Consider the following 25,971-nt stretch of genomic DNA (forward strand, 5'->3'; position numbering starts at 1 on the left):
AACTGCTATGCCAAGTACACCTGAATCAATGTCCCGATCACCTGAGCTCATTTTCTGTCAAAGTTTTAATTTTCTTAGAACAAATTGCTAAAATAATAGTAATTAAAAAACTTGATCTTTTCAGACACATGAAGATAAGTGAGTGCAATTTGTACTAAATTTACTGTTTATCCAGTTACTTTTCAAAAAGATAATAAATGTATGAATTTAAGAAGATAGACTAAAGTATTTCCCACATGAATGTTATAATATTTTATAAGTGCTATGAAATGTCTCAAAGAATATTTAGTAAGAGTGAAGAGAATCTGCTTCAGATTAACTGGAGCTAAAATTCTGTACAATGGACTTCCTGTGCTAAGGCTGCCCATTAAATCTCATAACAATGTTGTGAGCATGCCTGTTCCATAGGCATGAAAGAGCTGAAAAGGCTGTGGTTGATCTTAAAAATACTGATTCTAAGGCAATCACACACGTAGAAAAAAATATCCTAAAGAAAGAATGAAACATAATTTGAAGCATGCATGTATGAATAAAGAATATAAAGTTAGGAAAGGCAGCAGATTGCTTATTATGCATAAGCATAGTCAAAGGTAGGTAGTTCAGCAAAATATGTATGCACATCTCTGTTATCATGTTACTGAACAGCCACGGCTTACCCTAACCCATCTATCTTACTAGATTAAAAAAGAAAACCAAAAGAAAAGAAAGCTGGTCTGTGAAAAACAAATATGGCTCCAGACAATGAAGGATTTGGTAGGATGGTTATTAATCATGTACTTATTTCCTAGTTTTCAGTGAATGTAAAGATGATATGGACACATTTTTACACTGTCATGAGTAAAGAAATGTATCTAGAAATAATATTCTGTAACAGTAATGTTGTGGCTATTTCTTAACACATATTTATCCAGGCAAGTTAACTTTTGGAACACAGAGCAGCTGTTTGAATGCAGTAGACTGAATTCCTATCTAGGTCAATTAATTTTGCACAGGGGGTAAAATATGTTCCAAGATCCCAGATTATGAGATGAATTCCAGCCAATCATTTGTGAATATGACTACAGGTTAAAGGAGGGTGGATTAAGAATATACCCAATGCATCCTTTTTTTAAAATACTTTTATTCATTCATTCATTCATTCATTCAGAAGTAGAGGTACAGACAGAGAAAGGGAGAGGTAGAGAGAAAGGTCTTCCATCTGCTGATTTACTCCCTAAATGGCCACAATGGCTGGAGCTCAGCCAATCTGAAGCAAAGAGCCAGGAGCTTTCTCTGGGTCTCCCATGTGGGTACAGGGGCCCAAGTATCTGGGCTATCTTCTACCGCTTTCTCAGACCATATGCAGAGAGCTGGATGGGAAGAGGAGCAGCTGGTAAAGGAACTTGTGCCTACATGGGATGCAGACGCTGCAGGTGGAGTCTTAGCCTACTTCACCACAGGGCTGGCCTACACTCAGTGCATCTTAACCCATCAATCATACATCTACTCAAGATCATTATTATTTCTTTAAAAAATTTTTAATAATATAAAGAGAACAGATTTCATGTGCTTTACAGATATAATTCGAAGAAGATAATCATATTTCCTCCCTCCCTATCTCCATCTCTCAATAACCCCCTTCCCTTTTTTTTATGCAAAAACGCAATTTCAATGAACTCTGTAATCACAAGCTTAATGAACGATGAACCATACTACCCAACAAGTAAAAAGTAGGAGGATCACAGTCCCACAGGAGTATAAATACAAAGTAAAAACATCAATCTAATCACAAAATGTCCATTTCATTCCTGCACATTTTTCTGTATTCTGTATTAACAGCCACGTATCAGAGAAACTGTATGAAATTTGTCTTTTTGGGACTGGCTTATTTCAATCGTTTCCAGCTGTATTCATTTTGTTGTGAAAGACAATGTTTCACTCTTTTTAGGGCTGAATACTATCCCATAGTGTATGCATACCATACACTATGCAGTCATCAGTTGATGCACATCTGGGTTGATTCCATTTCTTAGCTGTTGTGAGTTCAGTTGCAATTAACATAGGGATAAAAAAAACTTTTTCATATGCTGATTTCATTATATTTGGGTAAATTCCTCGTAGTGTGTTAGCTGCGTAATAGACCTACAGATTTCTGAGGAATCTCCATAATGGTTGTGCTGCTTTACATTCCTACCAACTGTGTCTTAGATTACCTTTTCCCCCACATCATTGCCAGGATTTGTGCTTTTTTGTTGTTAATTTTTTTTTTAAATTTTTGGATGATAGCCATTCTAACTGGAATGAGGTGAAACCTCATTGTGGTTTTTATTTGTGTTTCCCTGATGGCTAGTGATCTTGAACATTTTTTCATGTGTCTGTTGGCCATTTGTATCGCATCCTTTGAATAACACCTGTTCATGTCCTTTGCCCATTTCTGGACTGTATTATTTTGTTGTTGTTGAGTTTCTTGAGCTCTTTATAGATCCTGGATATTAACCCTTTATCAGTTGCATAGTTTGCAAATATTTTCCCTTATTCTGTTGCCTTTTCACTGTAGAGTGCTTCCTTTGTAGTTCAGAAGCTTCTTAGCATGACGGAATCCCATTTATCTATTTTTCCTTTGAGTGCTTGTGCTTCCAGGTTTTTTTTTCCCAAGAAGTCTTTGCCTATGCCAATGTTTTACAGGGTTTCCCTGATGTTTTGCTCTAGTAATTTGATGGTATCAGGTCACAGATTTAGATCCTTGATCCACTGTGAGTTGATTTCTGCATAAGTTGTAAGGTAGGGGTCTTATTTCACATTTCTGCATGTATAAATCCAATTTTCCCTTCCATCTGTTGGTTCACTCCCCCAGTGGCTACAAAGGCTGGGGCTGGGCCAGGATGAAGCCAGGAGTCAGGAACTGCATCCCTGTGGTCTCCCAGGTGGGTATAGGGGCCTAAGGACTTGCATCATATTCCCTTGCCTTCCCAGGTGCATTAGCAGGGAACTTGATGGGAAGTAGAGCAGCCAGGACTAAAACTGGTGCCCAGATGAGATTCCAGTGTTGCAGGTGGCAGTTTAACCAACTGTGCTACAACACTAGCCCCAATACACGAGAATTTCTAATCTACCCAAATCTACTAGTATACATATAAGTTGATTTCCTGTCTTGGCTATTGTGAGGAATCCTACAATGAACAGGGGAATGCAGAGATATCTTTGACTGATTGACTTGATTGCCTTTAGATATATATCCAGGAGCAGGATTGTAGAATATGGTGGTTCTATTTTAAACTTTTTGAGGTACCTCAATATTGAGTTCCATAATGACTGTAGTAATTTATATTTCCATCAAGAATGTACAAGGGTCTGTTTTCTCCATTTCCTTGCCACACTTATCTTTTGCTGTTTTGGTAATAGCCAAGCAAGTGATATGTCATCATGACTTCAATTTGTGTTTTTTCCCTTATGATTAAGCATGTTGATCATTTTTCCATTTGCTTGCTTGTCATTTTGTTAACATTTGTTTTATTTATTTGAAAGACAGAGCTACAGAGAGAGGTAGAGACAGAAAGAGAGGTCTTCCATCTGCTGGTTCACTCCCCAGTTGGCTGCAACGGCTGGAGCTGCGCCAATCCGAAGCCAGGAGCCAGAAGCTTCTTCCAGGTCTCCCACGTGGGTGCAGAGACTCAAGGACTTGGACCATCTTCCACTGCTATCCCAGGCCATAGCAAAGAGCTGGATTGGAAGAGGAGCAGCCAGAACTAGAACCAGTGCCCATATGGGATGTGATGCTTCAGGCCAGGGTGTTAACCCACTGTGCCACAGCGCCAGCCCCTGCCTGTTTGTCATTTGTGTATGTTCTTTTGAGAAATGTGTGTTTAAGTCCTTTGTCCACTTGTAATATAGTATTATTTGTTTACTTGCTATTGAGTTTCTTATATATTTTGGATATTAATCGCTATGAGATGCATAGTTTCACAAGTGCTTTTTCCCATTTCAGACTGTGTGTGTCTTTATTTTGCTGTTTCTTCTGCTGTGAATAACAGAGATAGTCTCTGATATGAGACAAAAACAAAGACATAAAGCTAATACCACATAATCTCTTTACTTATGTTCTTATGTAGCACTGACATAAAACAATCCAATCACCAACAGTGGTTGAAATTTTATAAGTAATAAAATAAATTTCCCAACTAATAAGATTTATAAGAAAATAAACTCTTTTTTTTGGGGGGTGGCATACAAAAAGACAGTTAATATTTATTTTACTCAAGCTTTCCTATAAGAAGTTAAACAAAATTGATTCCTAGTTGAAGACATTCCCGAAAATGTTAACATTGTTTTATGTATCCCTTTAGTGCCCAGATGAAGAAAAATTTATCTGAATGAAAGAACAACTATCTTTACAATGGGTTTACTTAGGTATACATATATAAAAAAAAATCCATGTGGGTTAAACATCAAACAACTCATTGTCTACAGGTGATAGGAATCCCATGGCTATATGGAAGCCTCCCAAAGCTCCCAAGATCTGGGGACTCATCTTTCAGCAACTGTAAAACAACCAGAGGTACTCCCACCCTGCCACCTTTCCCCTCAGCTATTTTACTGCTGAAAAGGTGAGCGTAAAAAAAGAGAATCTTCGCTGGCGCCGCGGCTCAACAGGCTAATCCTCCGCCTGCGGCACTGGCACACCGGATTCTAGTCCTGGTCGGGGCGCCGGATTCTGTCCCAGTTGCCCCTCTTCCAGGCCAGCTCTCTGCTGTGGCCAGGGAGTGCAGTGGAGGATGGCCCAAGTGCTTGGGCCCTGCACCCCATGGGAGACCAGGAGAAGCACCTGGCTCCTGCCTTCGGATCAGCGCAGTGCATTGGCCGTGGCAGCCATTGGAGGGTGAACCAACAGCAAAAGGAAGACCTTTCTCTCTGTCTCTCTCTCACTCTCTAACTCTGCCTGTCAAAAAAAAAAAAAAAAAAAAAAAAAAAAAGAGAGAGAGAATCTTCCCACTCCCAAGCTACATGACTGTTAGTATCAGTAGTTTACTCGCGGATTTCAAAGGATTCTCCTTGTTGCCATCGAAATAGACTGACAGGAAAAAATGGGTTTGGCTGAGGCATTGTAAGTGGTTTTGCTTCTCAGAACTATAAAAGTTAAGGAAGTTATCTTATTCCTACACAGGAAAATCAAACATTGTTTCCACTGAAGAGTACAACATCCAGTATGGCTATCTCCCAGCCTCAATTGGACTTCAAAAATAGAAGCACAGTAAGGAAAAAAAAATCAATACTCTTAGTAATTGTGAATATTGATTTTATATATATAGGAATAAATAATTTAAAACTAATGTTGTTTACCACAGTGACATTAAGATACTAAGTACTGTTAACCTCTAAACATTTTGTTGGCAATTTTTACAATTATATATATATACAATATTTTGCAGAAAATATATTTTATTTTACTATCAATTGAAATTTTGGCTTTGCTATTAAAATCCTTTAGTTTTGAAGACATCTGTGTGTGTGTGTGTGTGTGTGTGTGTATGTTCAACAGTCTAATAATCGATAAAACAAGAATTGGCAAGAAGGAAACTCAGTTACAGATCTGACTCAGGCTTCTTTATTTCCAAACATTTAACAAAGGTTAGGCTATCTCAATATTTAAACAAGTTCCGAAGGCAACCATTTCACTTCATGTATACCATTATCCCTGATTTTCAATATTTATATTAAAAATCAGCTATCTCAAGATTTATAATTTGTTTTTAAAATTGTAACAGTACATGAGAGAGAAAAGCCATGGCACAACTTTAATTTTTTCCAATAGTTGAAAAACATTAAGATTGTTTCATGCAGAATACTCATGCTTCTTCTTATGTTATCATGTTATTTGATAAGAAATTCCTTTGTTTTTTTCTAAAGATTTATTTACTTGAAAGGCAGAGTTACAGAGTGAGAGAAGGAGACAAGATAGAGATCTCCCATCTCCTGGTTCACTCCTCAAATGGGTACAATGGCCAGAGCTGGGCCAGGCTGAAGCCAGGAGCCAGGAGCTTCTTCTGGGTCTCTCACGTGGGTACAGGGGCTCAGGCACTTGTACCATCTTCTGCTGCTTTCCCAGATGCATTAGCAGGGAGCTGGATCAAAAATGGAGCAACCAGGACTTGAACTGGCACCCGCATGGGATGTCAGTACTCCAGGCTGTGCCACAGTGCTAGCCCTAAGAATTTATTTCTTTAAAAGAAATGGGTAAAAGGAACCAAATGACAAAAATGTCAGTCTATATGACTTGATTGTTTCACTTTTTAAAAATAGTGATATTAGAAATTGAGACCCTTGCCTATCCAATTTTCCCTAAAAGACCTAGAGGACATTTGCATCAGAGAATTTCAACTTATGTCAACAAATGGCACTGGTTTTTTTGTGAAACATAAGTTGGTTATTCAATATAATTGAAAATGGTAAGAAAATATATTATAGGAAAAATAATTCCATGTAGTATATGTAGAAAAGAAGTTACATAGATAGTAACAGATAAGACTACCTTGCCTTTTCCAAACCATGGAAAAGAAGCAACAGAAATCTTTTTTGATTTCTGATTAAAGAACAAAACTAACAACAAAAAAGTTTGCGTAACAGGAAGTAAGATTTTGTTTATGAAAATATAATTACAAAAATGAAAGTATGTACATATGAAACTCAAATAAAGGTTGATAAGACTATATATATATATATATATATATATATATATGAGACTCTTGGGTTACTTTTAAACAAGACTACCTGATCTTTCAAAAATTTTTTTATTTCTTATTTTTTATTTGAGAGGCACAGAGAGAGAGAGAGAGAGAGACAAACACAGAGAGGGAGAGAGGCTCCCATCTGATGGTATACTCCCCAAATGCTCCCAACAAGGGAGACACAGCCAAAGCCAGGAGCCAGCACCAGATCTCACATATGGTTGGCAGGGACCAAATTACTTGCACCATCACTTTCTGCCTCCTGGGGGTAGTACACATTAGTTGGAAGCTGGTTTCAGTAGCAGATCTAGGTCTTGAACCTAGGCATTCTGATATGGAATGTAGGTGTCCCAATCAGTGCTTAACCTTTAAAGATTTTATTTATTTATTTGAGAGGCAGAGTTACACACGGGGGGTGGGGGTGGGGGTGGGAAGAGACAGAGAGAGAGGGAGGGAGGGAGGAAGGGAGGGAGAGAGAGAGAGAGATGTCTTCCATCCACTGGTTTACTCCCTAAATTGCCACAATGGCTGCAGCCAGAAACTTCTTTGGGGGTCTCCCATGTGGGTGCAGGGGCCCAAGCACTTAGGCCACCCTCTGCTGCTTTTCTGGGCCATTAGCAAAGAGCTGGGAGTGAAGCAGCCAGTACAGGAACCAGTGCCCATACGGGATGCCAGCGCTGCAGGTGTAGGCTTAACCTACTATGCTATAGCACTGGCCCCAGCGTTTAATCTTTAGGGTACCTGATTTTAACTACATCAATAGATAGTATGTGGTTCATTTTGCATCACTGTCACATTTGATGAATATAAAAGTAAGTATAGAAATTATCCCAACTTTATGGTTGAAAAAATTAAGACTCAGTAGAGATGAAATGACTTGCCCAAGGTTGTACAATTAAGTGACAGCAGTGGCACTGAAAATTCACATTTTCTGTGGGAGGGCACTTAGCATGATGTTTAAGACACTGCTTGGGATATACACATTCCATATTGGAGTGCCTGGTTCAAGTCCCAGCTTCATTTTCAATTCTAAATTTCTGTAACTCCATGTCTTAGGAAGTCAAAGTGGTAGCTCAAGTACTTGCAAGCCATGTGGGAGACTTGGATTGAGTTCAGGGCTCTTGGCTTTGGCCTAGGCAGCCTCAGATGTTTCAGATCTGGGGAGTGAACAAGAGAAGTGATATTGCTATCTGTCCCATCCACCCCTCTTTGTTTCTCCACCTTCAAACAAATAAAAAACAATTAACTTCTAAACTCAAGTTGGCTACAACTTCACATGAGATGAGATCTAGGTTCCAATAGTGTACAGTACTGACCACATGGACATCCAATAATGTTCAGTTGGCTGCATTATGTTCATTTTGGTTCTTTCAAATATCTAGTCTAGATCTACTTTCTGGAAATGAAAACCTTGGATTTTTCAAAAGTAACCCCAAATCCAAAATCTCTGGCTATAAGTCCTTATGTTAGAACATGTGTCCCACATTTTGGATAATTACAATACCATCATTGCTTATACACACACACACAAAAGAAAGTCTGGTACAAATACACTAATGGTTTGAGCATGGCTCCTCCATTCAACATATTCAAATGGAACATTCAGTTTTGGGAAGAGATTTTTCTCTTAGTTATACCTATGAGGACTTCATTATGAGGCCAAACTTCTATTAACTTGGAGAATGATGTGCAAAGGAAACTCAATATTGAAAAGAGACAATTTATATAAACTAGACACCAGTATGACACACTATAAAGTATGCCAAAGATTTTAGTGCCAATAACTGTAGCTAAATGTGTGATATAAGGCAAATTCTTTATTTTCTGTTCAGGTCTACAAAGTTTCTCATTTTTAAAGTCAAGAGTTATATTAGATAATTGTTGTCCATTCTGATTCTAAAATAATATGGGAGTTGGGATTGGCTTTGGGGTTAAGTGTTAAGACATTTCTTGGGATGCCCGCATCTCATATTAAAGTAGCTGGGTTTTAGTCTCGATTCTGCTTCTAATTCCAGTTTCCTGTTAATGTGCTAATATGGGAGGCAGCTTGGGTCCCTGACACTCATGAAGGAGAACAAACTGAATTCCCAATTCAGTTTGCCCCAGTCCTGGCTATTGCAGACATTTAGGAAATGAATCAGCAGATAGAAGAACTCTACTTGTGTCTGTTTATAAACCTTTAAATAAATAAATATTTTAAAAAATTACATGATAGAATGATTTTTCTCATTAAAATGATCCATTGTTGGGTTTCTGTTAAAAAATAGACCTGGTACATTTAAATATTGATTTAGCTACTTGATATAATCACTTAAGAGAAGAAGCTGTTATTCCCAATTATGATTATTATGCAAATCAATAAGAAAATGTGATCTGTATTACCAAAATTCAATTTACATGCATATTTCAGATATTAATTTATGACAAATAGTGAGATACACTTGTGAAGCACTAGGCAAAATATCAAGTATCTCAGCCAATCGTATAAAATAGTTTGCTTAGCTAAACTTATATTAGCATATAATTTGCATGTGACTATAGAGATTGTGAAGTCTATTCACAAGTAATTTTCAAGTTAAAATTTTCATTACTATTACCCTGAAGGCTGTCATTTACTGAAATTTCTTCACTGGTGCTTTTCACCTAGTAACATCAAGTTTGATTCTCATCAACATGGATTTTCAACTAAGAGAACTTGTAGACTCTAGGAAAGTAGTACGGACAAGGAGACCAGGGATCAACAGAGATTTCCAGGCCACAGTTGGGATAAATACTAAGAACATGCTGAATATAAGAACTGCATGCATGGGCTAAGCAATCCATTGTCTGAGAGGGATATTATTAAGAGAGGTTAAGATTCTTCATGAAGAATAATTCAATTCCAGATTTCTCTGATTTTTGTAAATTATTAATACAAATGAGCCTTTAGATTATTGCCCAAGGGTGAATGGCATTAGCGCCCTTATAAAAAACAACAAATGGGGCCTTTTTGCCCTGTCTTTCATGTGTGGCTACAACAAGATATTTGTCTAAGAAGGAAGCACACCTTCACCAGAATTTCACACTGTTGGCACCCTGATTTTGTACTTTGCAGCTTTCAGCATGATGAAAAGTAAATTTCTGTTTATAAGCTATCTGGTTTATGGTATTTTTGTATGGTAGCCCAAAGGCACCAAAACATCATCTATCAAGATTTGTACCCACATATATATTCTCTGTCTTCTCATATATTGCCATATGTAAACTGTCTAAATGCCTGTATTAGGCTAGTACCTCCACTTGCGCACAGACCTCATCCCATAGGTCGTCACTCCAGCAATGTTTCCCTTTATCTCCTATAGCATCAACCTTCCCCTTTCTGTTGTCTGTCCCTTTCAAAAAGATTGAAAAATTGTTTTAATTCCCCTGTCAACTGCTAATCTATTTCTCTGCATCCAAACTCCTTGAGTTTTTTTTTTTTTTTTTTTAAGATTTATTTGAAAGAGAGAGAGAGAGAGAGAGAAGAGGAGAGGAGAGGAGAGGAGAGGAGAGGAGAGGAGAGGAGAGGAGAGGAGAGGAGAGGAGAGGAGAGGAGAGAACAGAAGAATCTTCTATCTGCTGGTCTACTCCCCAAATGGCTGTAACTCCCAGGGCTGGGCCAGGCCTAAGCCAGGAGCCAGGAGTTTCTTCCAGGTCTCCCTCATGGGTGGCAGGGGCACAAGCACTTAGGTCATCCTTTGCAGCTTTTCCTAGGCCATTAGTAGGAAGCTGGACCAAAAGTGGAGCAGATGAGACTCAAACCAGTGCCCCTATGGGATGCTGACAATGAAGGTTGCAGCTTTACCTGCTGTGCCACAGTGCTGGCCCCTCCTTGAGTTTTCTAGTATTTGGTGTTCTTAATATACTCCTTATATTTTCAGTTGAATCCATCCCAATTCCACTTCCACCACCACAATCTCATTAAAGTTGCTTTTATAACAGTGACCAATGATTTCCACTAGCTAAATTTGATGGGTCTTTATACATACATATATTTATATATAATAACTTTGAGATATAACTGACACCATACAATTTAGTCATTAAAAGTGTACAATTTGGGGCAGATTCTGTGGTGCGGCTGTCATCCCATGTAGGAGCACCAGTTTGAGCCCTGGCTGCTCTGCTTCTGATGCAGCTTCCTAATAATGCACCAATGAAAGCAGTGGAAGTTGGCCCACATACTTGGAACCCTGTCATTCATGTGGAAGACTCTGATGGTGTTCCTGGCTCCCAGCTTCCGCCTGGCCCAGCCTTAATTATTGCAGCCACTTGGGGGAGTGAACTAGGGGTTAGAAGATCTCTTTGTCTGTGTCTCTTCCTCTTTATGTCACTTTGCCTTTCAAATAAATAAAAGAAAAAAATTTTAAGTGTACAATGCAATGGTTTTAGCACTAATAGAATTATGCTATTATAATAGAATATTTTCATCCTTTCAAAAAGGAATCTCATACACATTAGTATTAACTCCTCTGAACTTTTCCTGCTCCTCAGCCCAAAGGAACCACTTATCTATCTTCTTTCTCAATATACTTGGCTTATTATGGATATTTCATATAAATGAATATGACTTATGCTATGGTTTGAATTTTTGTCCCCTCCAGAAACCATGCTGAAATTTAACTGCCATTGTAACATACTGAGAGTTGAGACTGGTGCTGGTATAAAAGGACTCTTGAGTTTTGCCTCTCTCTTGACTCTTCCACTCTTCTGCTATGTGAGTCACAGTGTTCCTCCTCTTCAGAGGATGGAGTGCTCAAGGCTCTGTCACAGAAGTGGGAAACGGGACCCTTCCAAGACACCAAGTCTGCTCACTTTTTGATCAGAATTTCTGGCATGAAGACTGTGAGAAATAAATTTCCAATTTTCATAAATTACTTAGGCTATGGTATTCTATTAGAATAGCACAAAATAGACTAAAACAACAGGTTTCTCTCAGCATAATATTTTAAGAGTTCATTGACAAGAGTCCTTGAAAAAGTTCATAGAAAGTGGAATTAAAAGATAAGTTTATTTTGGTGCAAAAAATTTGAGATATATTCATTGCTTTTTCATAAGATGAATTTTCTATGAACTTTTTAAACACCTCTCTTATATATGCTTTTCAAATTTCTTGTACCCAAATAAAATTACCTGATTTTTGTTGGTTATATTTTCAATTCTCTTGGGCATACACTTGGTAGAATTTCTGGGTCAAATGATAACATAAAACTTTTTGAGGAAATGCCACTGTTTTTCAAGGCAGCTATACCATCCTACACTTTCACTATCAGTATAAGAAGATTCTGATTTCTCCAAATCCTTGTCAATACTTATTAAAATCTCATTTTCTGGAGTTAGTCCTGTGGCACAGGAATGTTAAGTTGTTGGTTAGGACATGCCTAGTTTGAGTGCTGGTTACTCCACTTCTGATCAGCATCCTGCCAACGTGCCTGAAAGGCAGCCCAAGTATTTGGGTTCCTGCCACCCACATGGGAGACCCAGATGGATTTTTGGTTTCTGGCTTTAGCCTGGCTTATCTCTGGCAGCTGCAGGTATTTGGAGAGTGAATCACTGGATGGAAGATATCTTTGTCTCTGGCTATTCCTCTTTCTGTCATTTAGCCCTTAAATAAATAAATAATTTTTTTTGACAGAGTTAGATAGAGAGAAAGGTCCTCCCTCTGTTGGTTCACTCCCCAAATGGCCGCCACGGTTGGAGCTACGCTGATCCGAAGCCAGGAGCCAGGTGCCTCCTCCCAGTCTCCCATGTGAGTGCAGGGGCCCAAGCACCCAGGCTATCCTCAACTGCCCTCCTGGGCCACAGCAGAGAGCTGGACTGGAAGAGGAGCAACATGGACTATAACCCAGAACCCATATGGGATGCTGGCGCTGCAGGCGGAGGATCAACCAAGTGAGCCATGGCGTCAGCCCCAAATAAATAAATATTTTAAAAAATGTCATATATTGATTTTAAGTATCCTAGAGTATGTGATAGTGGTATCTTATTGAGATTTGCTTTTTTGGCATGGTACTTAATTATCTGTCATTTTACTTTGATTAGTTCCTTATTTGTAGTTTTGGATATATCTTTTGTTAACAGAAAATTGCTAACTTTTTAACTTAATATTTACAAGTATTTTAGTTTGCTTAAAAATAACAAAATTTACAATCTTGGCCACTTTTGAGTATGCAGGTTAGTGGTGCTAAGTATATTTACATTGTTTTGTGATAGATCTCTAGAGCCTTTTCATCTTGGAAAACTGAAATTCTGTGCTCATTAAACAACTCCCTGCTTCTGTCATCCTCCAGTCCCTGATAATCACCATTATACTTTCTATTTCCACGATTTTGACTTTAGGTAGCTTATATGAATGGCCATGGCTTATTTTATTTGGTATAATATCCTCAAAGCTCATCCATGTTGTATCATTTGACAGGATTTACTTCTTTTTTTTTTTTTTAAGGCTGAATAATATTCTATTGTATATATATACCACATTTTGTTTATTAGTCACCTGATGGACAATGGGGATGCTTCTACTTCTTTTTTTTTTTTTTTTAAGATTTTATTTTATTTAATTGAGAGGTATAGTTACTGACAGAGAGATGGAGAGACAGAGAGAAAGGTCTTCCATCTGCTGGTTCACTCCCCAGATAGCTGCAATGGCCAGAGCCAGGCTGATCCAAAGTCAGCAACCGGGAGCTTCTTCCAGGTCTCCCACGTAGGTACAGGGGCACAAGCACTTGGGCCATCTTCTACTGCATTCCCAGGCCATAGCAAAGAGCTGGACTGGAAGAGGAGCAGCCAGGACATGAACTGGTGTTCATATGGGATGCTGGCGCTGCAGGTGGAAGCCTAGCCTACCACGCCTCAGCACCAGATGCTGCTCCTATCTCTTGACAATTGTGAATAATGCTACTATGAACATTGGTGTGCAAATATTTCTTCATCTACACTCAGAGATAGAATTGGTGGACCATGTGTGGTAAATTTATTTCTAATATTTTAACAAATTACCTCATAGTTTTCCACAGCGGCTGCATCATTGTACAATCCCACTAACAGTATACCAAGGATCCAATTGCTCCACATCTTTATCAACACTTATTTTCTGGGTTTTGTTTTGTTCTACTTCTTAACAGTAGCCATCTTAATGGACATGAGGTGATATCTCATAGCTTTGACTTGCATTTCTCTATTGACTAATGATGTCAAGCATCTTTCCATATGCTTGTTTGTCATCTGCATATCACCACTGAGAAATGATTACTCAAGTTCTTCTGTGTATTTTTTTTAAAGTTACAATTAGGAGAAAAGTCTGGAAGGGTAAAACCTGAAAGATATGGGTGTTTTTTTCTTTTCTGCTTCTCTTTACCTTTTTAATTTTTATTTAAAAATATTTCAAATAATACAGTTAAGTATGAAGAGTTCTCTGAGCACATATAGACTTAATAATTTTTAACATTTTATCATACTTGTCTCATATGTAAATATTATATAACACAGAAGATCATAGGTTAACACATAAGAACACATATAACCTCAAAAGAAGGGGTACATAAATTCATAGCTTATAGTGTGAGATTAATAACAAATATCATGAAGTGAGTAAAGAAGACTGTATTATTATATAAGGGATATAATTCAGTGATGAAAACATTTATATTTATCTATATATAAAATCATATGGCAACCATGGTTTCATATATTAAGTTCCACATATATGAGAAAATATGTAGTATTTGGCATTCTGTGTCTGACTTATTTTACTTAGCATAATGATTTCCATTTCCAACAGGGCCTGCTTCTAAAACCTGAGAAGCTCCTGACTCCAGATCCTCCCGTGGAAGATGGCTGGTGATCCATATGATATGAATTCCAGCAACCGTCCTGGGCCACAGGAGCACCTGAGGTCACTACTACTGCAGCCAGCAAATATAGAAAAAAAAATAATAAAGCTATAGGTAGACCATAAAGTTCAACCAGGAATAAAGCCAAAGCTAATACCCAAACTAATACCCAAAGGCACTTCTTCTGGAAAAAGCCTTCAATCCATGAAAATCATTCTCTAAAAGGGATACTAATAACTGAACAACCACATGAACAAAAATCAGTGTAGGAACATAAGAAATATGATAAATAAGCAAGGCTCTATGATATCCCAAAAGGAATACAATGTGCTTTAGTATCAGACCACGAAGAAAAGGAGAGTGATGAAATGCCTGAGAAAGAATTCAACAGAATTATTGTGTTTGTAATGTTACTCAAAGACATCCTAGAGAACAAACAGTAAACAAAATTAGGAAATCAATGCATGATATGAATGAGAAATTCAGTAAAAGGACAAATGTATTGAAAAAAAACAACAGAAATATTAGAAATGAAGAATTCAGTAAGCCAAATAAAATATACTGCTGAAATCCTAAACAACAGACTAGATAAAGCAGAAGAAGGAATATCTGATATTGAAGACATATCTGTTGGACAGAAAAAAAAAGTAACCATAAAGAAAGAAAGCAGTTTTGAGGTCTCTGGGCTATCATCAAACAAAACAATATTTATTGTTTGAGATAGACAAATAGAGTGGCAGAAAACCATACAACTCATTATAGCAGGAAATTTTCCCAATTTGGAGAAATATCCAAATACAGCAAGTCTGTATGACCTAATATAGACATGATCAGAAATGAACCTCACAACAACAGATTAGAATCAAGCTTTCAAAAGTACAACACAAGGAGAGCATTCTGAAGTTTGCAGGAGAAAAGCATCAGGATACTTGTCAAGAAATTTCCATTCGATTGATAGCTTATTTTTCAAAGAAATATTATGGATAAGGAGAGAAAGGAGAGTAGTCCAAGTTCTTTTTAAAAAATGCCAACCTGAGCCGGCGCCGTGGCTCACTAGGCTAATCCTCCGCCTAGCGGCGCCGGCACACCGGGTTCCAGTCCCGGTCGGGGCACCGGATTCTGTCCCGGTGGCCCCTCTTCCAGGCCAGCTCTCTGCTGTGGCCAGGGAGTGCAGTGGAGGATGGCCCAGGTGCTTGGGCCCTGCACCCCATGGGAGACCAGGAGAAGCACCTGGCTCCTGCCATCGGATCAGCGCGGTGCGCCGGCCGCAGCGCGCCGGCCGCAGCGGCCATTGGAGGGTGAACCAACGGCAAAGGAAGACCTTTCTCTCTGTCTCTCTCTCTCACTGTCCACTCTGCCTGTCAAAAAAAAAAAAAAAATGCCAACCTGGAATACTGTACCCAGCAAAGCTCTCTTTCCTAAAGGAAGGTGAAATAAAACTTTTTAATGCAAATAAAAAAATTGAACAACTTCATTACCACCCTACTGGCCTTAAAAATGATAATTTAGGATACACTACATACAGAAACAAAGAAAGGTAACCATTAAGAGTGTGAAAGTATGAAATTTACTAGGAAATGAACAAAGGATATTCACATGAACAAAAAAGAAATTTTAAGGGAAATTGGCAGGACCATATCATTATGTATCAATAATAACCTTGAATGTAAATACAGACTGGCTGAATGGCTACAAAATAATAGACACACAGAGGCTGAAAGTAAAGGATGGTGAAAGACATTCCACTTAAATGCAAGCAAGCAGTAGTTATATCTTACAAAACAGACTTTAAGACAAAAACTGCTAAAAGAAACAAGGTCTCTACCAAGGGATCAATTTAACAAGAAGATATGATCACCATAAATGAATATGTACCTAATGCCAGAGTACCCAGTTTTATAAAATAAATGTTAATAGATCTAAAGGGAGACATAAGCTCCAATACAGTAATATTGCGAGACTTCAACACCCTACTTTCATCAATGGACAGATTAGCATTTGACAATTTTTAATCAGTATTTTTTGCTGAGTTGTAGAAGTTTTTTATACATTCTAGACTCTAATTTTTTATCAGATAAAAGATCTGTAAATATTTTCTTTCTTTAGGTTACTTTTTCACTCTGTTGATTGTGTCATTTGATGCACAGTTTAAAGTTTGAAATCGTCCCATTTGTTTGTTTTTGATTTAATTGACTGTGCTTTTGGTGTCATATTCAAGAAATTTCAAAGTTCAATGCAAGAAATTTTCCCTTCTAGGACTTTTATTAGTTTTGGGTGTTTTGTTTAGGTCCTTAATTAATTTTATTAATTTTTATATATGGTATAAGGGGCTATCTCCATTCTTTTCATGTGGCTATTCAATTTTCCCAGTACCAGTTTTGAAGCTTTCTTTCCTCTTGAATGGCACCCTGTTGAAGATTATTTCATTTAAGCACATATGTAAAACTTTATTTCTATGCTTTATACTGTATTCCATTGATTTGTATGTTCCTCTTTATATCTACTTTTATTTTATATCATACTATCTTATTTACAATAGCTGAGTAATATGTTTGAAACCAGTTGTAAGAACTCCAATTTTGTTATTTCTTTTTTAGATTTAGCCCCTGTATGATCTCAAATAAATCAATTAAACCAATTGTACCTATCTTCTCCTCTTCAAAATGAGGATATTACTAATTTCCTAAGATTTCTTTAAAAAACAAATGAAGTAATAAATGTAATATATTAAGACTAGCATCTGCTATGGCCTGGGAAAGTGGAGGAAGATGGCCCAAGTCCTTGGACCCCTGCACCCACATGGGAGACCTGGAAGAAGCTCCTGGCTTCAGATTGGCACAGCTCTAACCCTTACGGCCAGTTGGGGAGTGAACCAGCAAATGGAAGACCTCTCTCTCTCTCTCTCTCTGCCTTTTCTCTCTCTGTGTAACTCTCACTTTCAGGTAAATAAATAAAGCCTTTTTCAAAAAAAAAAAAAAAAAAAAAAAGACTACATGCTTCTTATAATGAATTCCAAACACATAAACAAAAATAATGACAATGATGGTGGTAAATTTCATTAAGCCTTAACCATGCTAGCCATTGTGTGCTAAGTGCTATGTTTTAAATATTTCACCTAACAACCAAATAAAATACTTTCTATTATTATGACAACTTTACACAGTAAGAAGGAGGGGTACAGAAAGGTGGAATAACTTGCCCAATGTCAACAACTAATGGGTAGAGGAGCCATATTTTCTAACCAAAAAGCCCTTATATGAACTATGTTGTATTACAAGAAGATAAAAAAGAGAAAAATTATCCATATCTGAATACCCACAGATAATTATTATTAGACCATTGATGACTATTTTCTATAATGTATAACATATTATATATTATATTGTGTTTCAATTTTTTTTTAGTCTCCATACTCTGTATGAAGGTATGCCATTATTTTGACACAACATAATTTACTCAACCAATACATACTAACAAATGATAGGTTATACCCAGATATTCAGTATGATATTGAAAGTTATGAAGATCAGTCTTATACACACATCTTTGCTAACTTGTTTCATTATTTCTTTATGATAAATTCTTAGAAATGGTACAATGGCAACAAAGAATGTCATTCAAATTTTTAAAACCATTTCCTATGATTGCTTTAACAATGTACATTCTCATAAGTAACATGAGTGACTGCTTTTCACACCATCTTTAGCATAGGACATTATCATTTTAAATAGTTGATAGTTATCTCTTTGGTTTTGGTTTATATTTCTTTGAGGCAGAAAGGTTTATTGGTCATTTTTGTATCTTCTTTTGAGAACATATTGCTAACATTTTACCCATTTAATTATAATGTATTCAACTTTTTTAAGAATTTAAAAATTGTCTTTACTCATTATAATACAGACATATGTTTACATTTTAAAACCTTGAAACAATCTCAAATGTACAGAAAAATTACAAATATATATTTAAAAAACCCTTTTTTCCTGTTCTGCTTGAGAATAGGTTGCTGATTTTATGCCCTATCATTTCTTAATAACTTGTGGTGATTCCTATAAACAAGGGCATCCTTTTGCACAATACAATCAGCTGACTTAGCATTTTGATTTGTTAGGAAAGTGATACTACCATCTAATCTTCAGGCTCCATTCAACTTTTACCAGTGATCCCCAATATCATTCAATATACCATCATGTGTTGTACTTAGTTGTCACGTTTTTTTCAGCTTCCTTAAATCTGGAAGCTCCTTGGGCTTCCATGATGTTGACACTTTTGAGGACTTGATAGGGTAGGCATTTGGATTTAGTTGATGTTTCCTCTTGATTAGATTTAAATTATGTATTTCAGTAGGAATGTAGGAAGTGTACAGAATATAGAAGTATTCCTGACTTCTCATTGTATATTATTAGGTTATGTATGATTTTGATTTTTTTCACTAGTGGTGATATTATCTTCATTAGGGTGAAGTTATTTTTTTCCCTTTGTAGTTAACAAGTATTTGGGGAGGAGTTATTTTGAGGATATGTAAACATCTTGTTCCTTAACAAAATTTCAGCTTACACATTTATTTATGTCACAGTATACCTATGGCTTCCTACTTTATAAAATAGATTATAATCTATTACTGTCCTTATTTATTTTTAAGTGTTTACTTATTTATTTGAAAGGAAGAGAGACAGACAGACAGACAGACTGAAGTATCTTTCATATGCTGGTCCACTCCCCAAATGCCCATAATATCCAGGGTTGGGCCAGGCTGAAACCAGGAGCCAGGAACTCCATTTGCATATCCCATGTGGGTGTCAGGGACTCAAGTACCTGAGCTATCACCTGCTGCCTCCCAGGGGTGTGCGTGATCTGGAATCTGGATTGGAAGCAAAGTAACTGAGGCCTTGAACTAGGCACTCTGATATGGGAAGTGGCATCCTAAGCAGTGGCTTTGCCACCATGCCACAATGCCTAGCCACATGATTTATTCTGATGCTTTCCAGTCATGCTACTGGACTCTCCTTTTGAGCTGGTTTCTGTATCACTTTGATATGCCTTTATCATTCTTCTAGCATTTCCAAACAGATGTATATATTTTTCCCCCTTGAATCATTTCTCCAAAGAGTCCTGGTTCCTCAAATGGAGAATCGCATTTGGATCTGAGCATTAGATACACTCATTTTCCCACTACAGGCATTACAACATTCTTAAACATTTTCTTCTATTACTTTTATTGTTTCATTTATTATATTTGAGTCTATATTTCTTTGGGAATATAGTTTGACATAAGACGTGAGATCAGTATTTCTCCATATTATTCCCAAATGATTAGGTCCATTAATTTGAAATCACCTTCCCTCTTATACAAATCATGCTTGCTCATCATAAAAATTCATATATATATCAAACACACAAAGAATAAAGAACTTATCTAAAATCCATCAGTTAGTGGCAAACATTGTTAACAGTTTGAAGGACATCCTGTCAGACATCTTTCTACACCAGACCTTACTCATTTTATGGAGAAATACAATCTCAGGATAAGAAACGTGTTGGTAAAAATGTTGTTCTTTTTTAAAAGAAGAGTATATATTTTATCAAAAAGCAAATGTAAAGAGTGTTATTATCACTATTCTTAAAAACTGTTGGCATTTCTCTCAGAGCATTTCAAACACTAATGTATACAGTCAATCTCTGAGATCAGCTAAGACGGGATTTAGCTTGCAGTCTTTCATGAGTTTACTTGACTGTGTATCTGTAAGTTTTTGGACCTAAATTAGCATCTCTTGAATTAGTGTTAGAAAAGAGTTTGGGATAAGCTATAAAAAATTTTATGTAAATAGGATTGTGCTATTTATCCTGTTTCTATAATCTGCTTTTTCACTCCATTATATTTTGGATGCTAAGCCCAGTTACCACCCTGGGTCTCTTATGCACAGAAAGCTGCAGCAGAGCCCCTTCTGCAGTCACTGCTACAATCTTTGCAGTTACCATCGGCCTTCGACCTTAACAAAAGCCGCAGTGCCCACCACTCTCCAGGATAATTGGATTTCCCTTGGAAAGTGGTGGACACTTGAGCTTAACTAAATAAATCCGTAGCTTAGAACCTTTTCTCAACATCTGGGAGATCTGGCTGGTATTCTCTTTGTCTCCAATGTTATTTTCAAATTATTCTTTATCTCCTCTATTTTCTAGTAAAATAAAACAAACACACAAATTCATGCTTCTTTTATATGTAGCCCACTCCAGTCATTCGCCCCTTCTTTTTTTTTTTTTTCTTAAATTTTATTTATTTGTGATGTAGAAAGAGAAAGTGGGAGAGAGAGGGAGGGAAAGAGAAGGGAAGGAATGAAGACAGAGATCATCTATCTGCTGGTTTACTCCCCAAATATCCACAAGAGACAAGCTGGGTCAAAATGAAGCTACTAACTGGGAACTCAAGCCAGGTATCTCGTGTGGCTGATAGAGAACCAACCACTTGAGCCACCACCTTCTGCCTTCCAGGGTGTGCATTAAAAGGAAACTGGAATTAGGAGCAAAGCTGGGACTTGAATCCAGGTACTTCCACGTGGGGTGCAGGTGTCCCAAAGCACATCTTAACCATTGAGCCAAACTGCTGTCCTCCATTCTTGTTTTAATTTTCTGCCTGAATAAAAGCTCCATTTTCCTTTCTGGTTTATAGTCCTAATTTACACAGCTTATTCTCAACCAACACTACTTATCTCAGTAGCACAATTTGTTCATTTTCACCAGCTATCAAGACTTATAAGTCCACTACCAGACCACTGCTCCTTCTTTTTCCATATATATCAATAGCAGTTGTCTTCAATTTTTTTCTCCTTTCAGTATTTGTTCACTATTTTTAATATTTTAAATTCCTTTGTCCTCCATCCTTTTGTTAACTTCACCTGGCCTAACATCAGCCTTGCTTATGCCCAGGTCTTAGCACAAATACATGAAAGTCATACAATCTGATCTACTGTTACTACCGTAAATATCTGATACCTCTGTATCTGTAGTAAGTATATTCAAGTTTACAAAACAACCATGTTGGAATTTCCTTATTTCGATGAAACTCACAAGAGGTATGTAACCATTCCTCAGTGGATGACTGCTTCTATTATTTAATAAAGAGAAGTTATCAGTCCATATCTTCAGAAATGGTTACTTCCTCTTCTATATCTTCATCCATTTCCTCTCTCTTAAATTTTTTGCACCAACTTTTCAACAAAACTAAACAGGACTCACTGATTTTATCATTATACACTGTGTACATGTGTTGACTTACCACACTGTACCCCGTAAAATGATAGGGTTTTCAAAAAAAGTTGTGGAAAATATGTATTATGAAATTATGGATTTCATAATTTTTGCAACACAAAATAAACTTATTTTCAAATTTAATTTTTCTGAAAACTTTCTGAAGTATGCTCACATATAAAATTATTATATAAAGCAAAAAATAAAAATAAGGAAAATGTAAGTTGATGGTAACTTTAAGCTTTTTAATAAAAATCTTCTCTCACCTGAAACACTTTCCGATTATTGTTGTTTCCCTGCCAAATTGAATAAATTTATTTAGATAGTGGTATGATCCTTGCCTGTCTATCTCCATAGAGCTTTTACCATTACTCATTCTGTTTCAGCACAAATGACCATTAAGGTCCTTGAACACAGCAATTTCTTTCCTTTCCTTCTGCCAATAATACTTCTTGACTCGGTACCCTCCACATGATTGTCTACTTCTCATTATTTAGATCTCAGCTTAAGTGTTTTCCCTTAGAAAGACCTTCACTGAATATATCTTGAAGTATACCCACTGCTCCCTACCTCATTATGTTCCTTCATGGCAAATCTTTTTCTTTATAGTATTTATAATTCATTATTTCATATGTACATATATTTGCTTATTTGTATGGTTTTAAAAATTGTTTGTTCTCATTAGACAATAAGCTACACTTTGGCAAGGATCATAGCTGCTTTGTTCACTACAGTAAATTCAGAATTCAGCATAATGCTGGGCTTAAAGAGGTGCTCAGGTTCATAGAAAGAGCTCATGTTCAGAGAAGGTGAACAAATCAGTGTTGTTGGATATATGGCTAGGCTTACCTACTTCAGTAGAAGTCACTATCCTACATCTAATATCAGAAACCTGGAAAACATCCTGATATTCTCTTTACCGTTTTCCAAATCCTGGTAGTATCAGAGAGCTAGCTAGCAATCAGGTTAGGTAAAAGCATGTAGGACCACTGGGCCTTATCAGAGCTCTGTTATGATGTGTTTATTATTCTGAAGGAGACGGGAAGTCATTGGTGGGTTTGAGCCGGAGCAGTGATGAGAACTGACTTAAGATATAGAATCGGACTGCCTAACAAGATAGTTAACCACTACTAGTTACACTAAGTACTTACATGCAAATTAATTAAAGTAAAATAAAATAAAAATGTCAGTGCTTCAGTGTCCCTAGTCATATTTCATGTAATCATCAGATGTATGTGTCTAGTGGCTGCCAAAGTGGACAAGGCAGATACAGAAAATTTCCAGCATTACAGAAAGTTCTATCATGCAATGCTCTGTTGAAAGGTTTACTAGAGCTGTTTCAGAGAAAGATAAGAACTCAAAGAATAAGGAGTAAGAGTTTTGGCAAGAAGTATGGATGACACAAGCTAATATGGTAGAGGTGAAGATTGAAAGAAGTGATATCTAAACATATCTTGAAGATAACAGTTGGTGGGGCTTGTTAATGATTGGATGTGGTGGATGGGGAGGGAGGGAAGGAGAAAGAGAGGGATCAAAGGTCAACGATTAGTGAAGGGAGAATGGAAATTTGGAAGGACAAAAAGAAGCATGAGACAACATGGATATGGGAAAGACAACTGGGATTAGGGATGGGGAGTTATGTGGGGAAGAATAGAGCAAAAACCATGTGTACTCCTGAGGATAACATGCTATGCCTGAAATGTGTGGTAAGATAACCCACTAAACTTTGTGTACCTGAGGACCCTGTTAAAACAAAGAAAGGAAGGGGGAGGAAAAAGGCAAACGTGCAAGCAACTTCTCTTCACTGGCTAAAATGAGGTTCAGGATAATGGTTCTCTCTTTAAATTTTCAGACACTGTTTATCCACAAATATCTATGCAGATGGGCAAATTTTCTCATCACACTTACATGATGCCTTTCCATCATTCACTATATCCTTTTATAAGGTAGTTAATAATATACTCTTATAATTATATGATTTCTGTTCTGAATCTTCAGTTTTACCTAATTCTTTTCTCACACATGTGAATTTTCTATTTACACTTTTTAAATATACTGCAATTCTCCTCTTCTCAGCCTATGAGAGCTCTATTTTTGAAATAAAATATACTCTTGCATGGCTATGTTTCAGTTACTGGTTTTATCCCAGTAAATCTTTGTATTAAGAACATGGCCACAGTTAATCTGAGTTATTACTATGTTATGTGAATTGAACTATCTGCTAACACATCAACTATCAACTTATAACTATGTCTTAAATTCTAGGAATAAATAGATGAAGAAACAAAATTCTCCTCAAAGATTTCCAGCATCTGAAGGGGAGGCAAGCATGTGGGCAAGACAAATAATTAGAGTGTAACACAGGAAAGGTTCTGATGCAAGTATGAACAACAGTAGGAATATGAGGTGTACAACTAATATTTGTCTAGAAAAATATCACAGAAGCTTATAGTGAGGTCCCACATAAGTTGGTAAAGAAACATGACAAGGAAAGAGACATGCAATGACTTCTAAACTCTTTAAGTATTATTCCCACCCTCTTTCCACTGATTCTCTTCTATAAATTCTCCTGGAAAAGTAAGTGATTTCCTTGGAATTCAGTTCAGTCAACCAGTAGAACCCACTTAGCTACTGTAAAACATTTATAGCTATGTTTAAGGATAAATATGTAAAACCAAAATCTTGAAATTCAAAGAAACATATCAAAATTATATTTTCTACTAATTGTATGCAAACTCAATATTCAAGATCTAACATACCTACAATGAAAAGGTAAATTTCATAGGATAGTAAGTAGTTGGCTTGGATTATCCTTTGGTTTGATTGTAGCGCTTTCAAAATTCAGGTGTTGCTGATGTGATAGCATTAAGAGGGGCCTTGAAGTAGTTACTAGGCCATGGGCACTTGTCTTTTATAAATGGGATTAAGGCCCTTATGAAAGAGGTTTCATGCAGCTCTCAGCTGGCTGCCCTTTTGCCTTTGCCATATGAGGACGTGGTGTTCTTCCTGTTCAGAGATTAAAGCTACAAGGTACCATCTTGAAAGTAGAGAGCAGCCCTGCCAGACAACTGAACCTGCCAGCACCTTGTCAACCCTGCTGGCACCTTCATCTTGAACTTCCAGTTTCCAGAATGTGAGAAAATAAATTTCTGTTCTTTGGATATTACCTAGTCTCAGGTATTTTGTTAATGCAGCACAAGTGGCCAAAGACAGGTTGCTCTAACAAAACACTATAAACCAGGTGCTTTAAGTAACAGGCATTTATTTTCTCATAGATCTGGAGACCATAAGTCCAAGATAAAGGAACCAGCAGGGTTGGTGTCAAGTGAGGACTCTTACCCTTGGGTTGCAGACAGCAGAATTCTTATTGTGTGCTTACATGACTCTTTTTATTAGAGCATGATCAAGGAGAGAGAGCGCCAATGTTTCTCCCTCTTAGATAAGGACACCAATTAGTAAAAGCGGGGCCTCACTCTCATGACCTCATTTAAAGCTAATTACCTCCCATAGGGCCCATGTTCTGAACTAGTAGATTTGAGACTCTGTCCCCACTTTGAAGAATGGCAGTATCTTTCCAGCGAAGAATTTGAACCGTAGCTGCACCTGCCTGTTAGCAAAGCTTAATTCAAAACAAAGTCAAGGGCCAGCGCTGTGGCATAGCAGGTAAAGCCGCCACCTGCAGTGCTGGCATCCCATATGGGCACCGGTTCCAGACCTGGCTACTCCACTTCTGATCTATCATCTCTGCTAGATGGCCTGTAAAAGCAGTGGAGGATTTCCCAAGTCCTTGGGCCCCTGCACCCACAGGGGAGACCTGGAAGAAGCTATTGGCTCCTGGCTTAGGATTAGTGCAGCTCTGGCCACTGTGGCCATCTGGGGAGTGAGGCAGAGGATGGAAGACCTTTCTCTCTCTCTCTCTGCCTCTGCCTCTGTGTAACTCTGCCTTTCAAATAAATGAAAAAGTAAATCTTTAAAAATACAAAGAAATCAAATTTAAAAGGAACTAGAACACATCAATATTCTCAAAATCAGTTTTCTTAGGATTTTGTGACTTACATTACTTGATTTATGATATTAAACTATCAAGATAAAACTACCTTAATAATATTGTAATATATTTCATGTTTTTATATCCAGGCTTTAATTTGAAAACTTAAACTGTATGCATGAACATT

General features: G+C 37.2%; 1 protein-coding gene across 5 annotated transcripts in view; it reads right to left on the reverse strand.

The window, feature by feature from the left end:
• ELP4 (elongator acetyltransferase complex subunit 4) overlaps positions 1–25,971 on the reverse strand; it is a 276,252-nt gene that overhangs the window by 162,219 nt on the left and 88,062 nt on the right. The window lies entirely within an intron of this gene.

Source organism: Oryctolagus cuniculus, chromosome 1 (assembly GCF_964237555.1).
Source record: "Oryctolagus cuniculus chromosome 1, mOryCun1.1, whole genome shotgun sequence".
Classification (NCBI taxonomy): Eukaryota; Metazoa; Chordata; class Mammalia; order Lagomorpha; family Leporidae; genus Oryctolagus; species Oryctolagus cuniculus.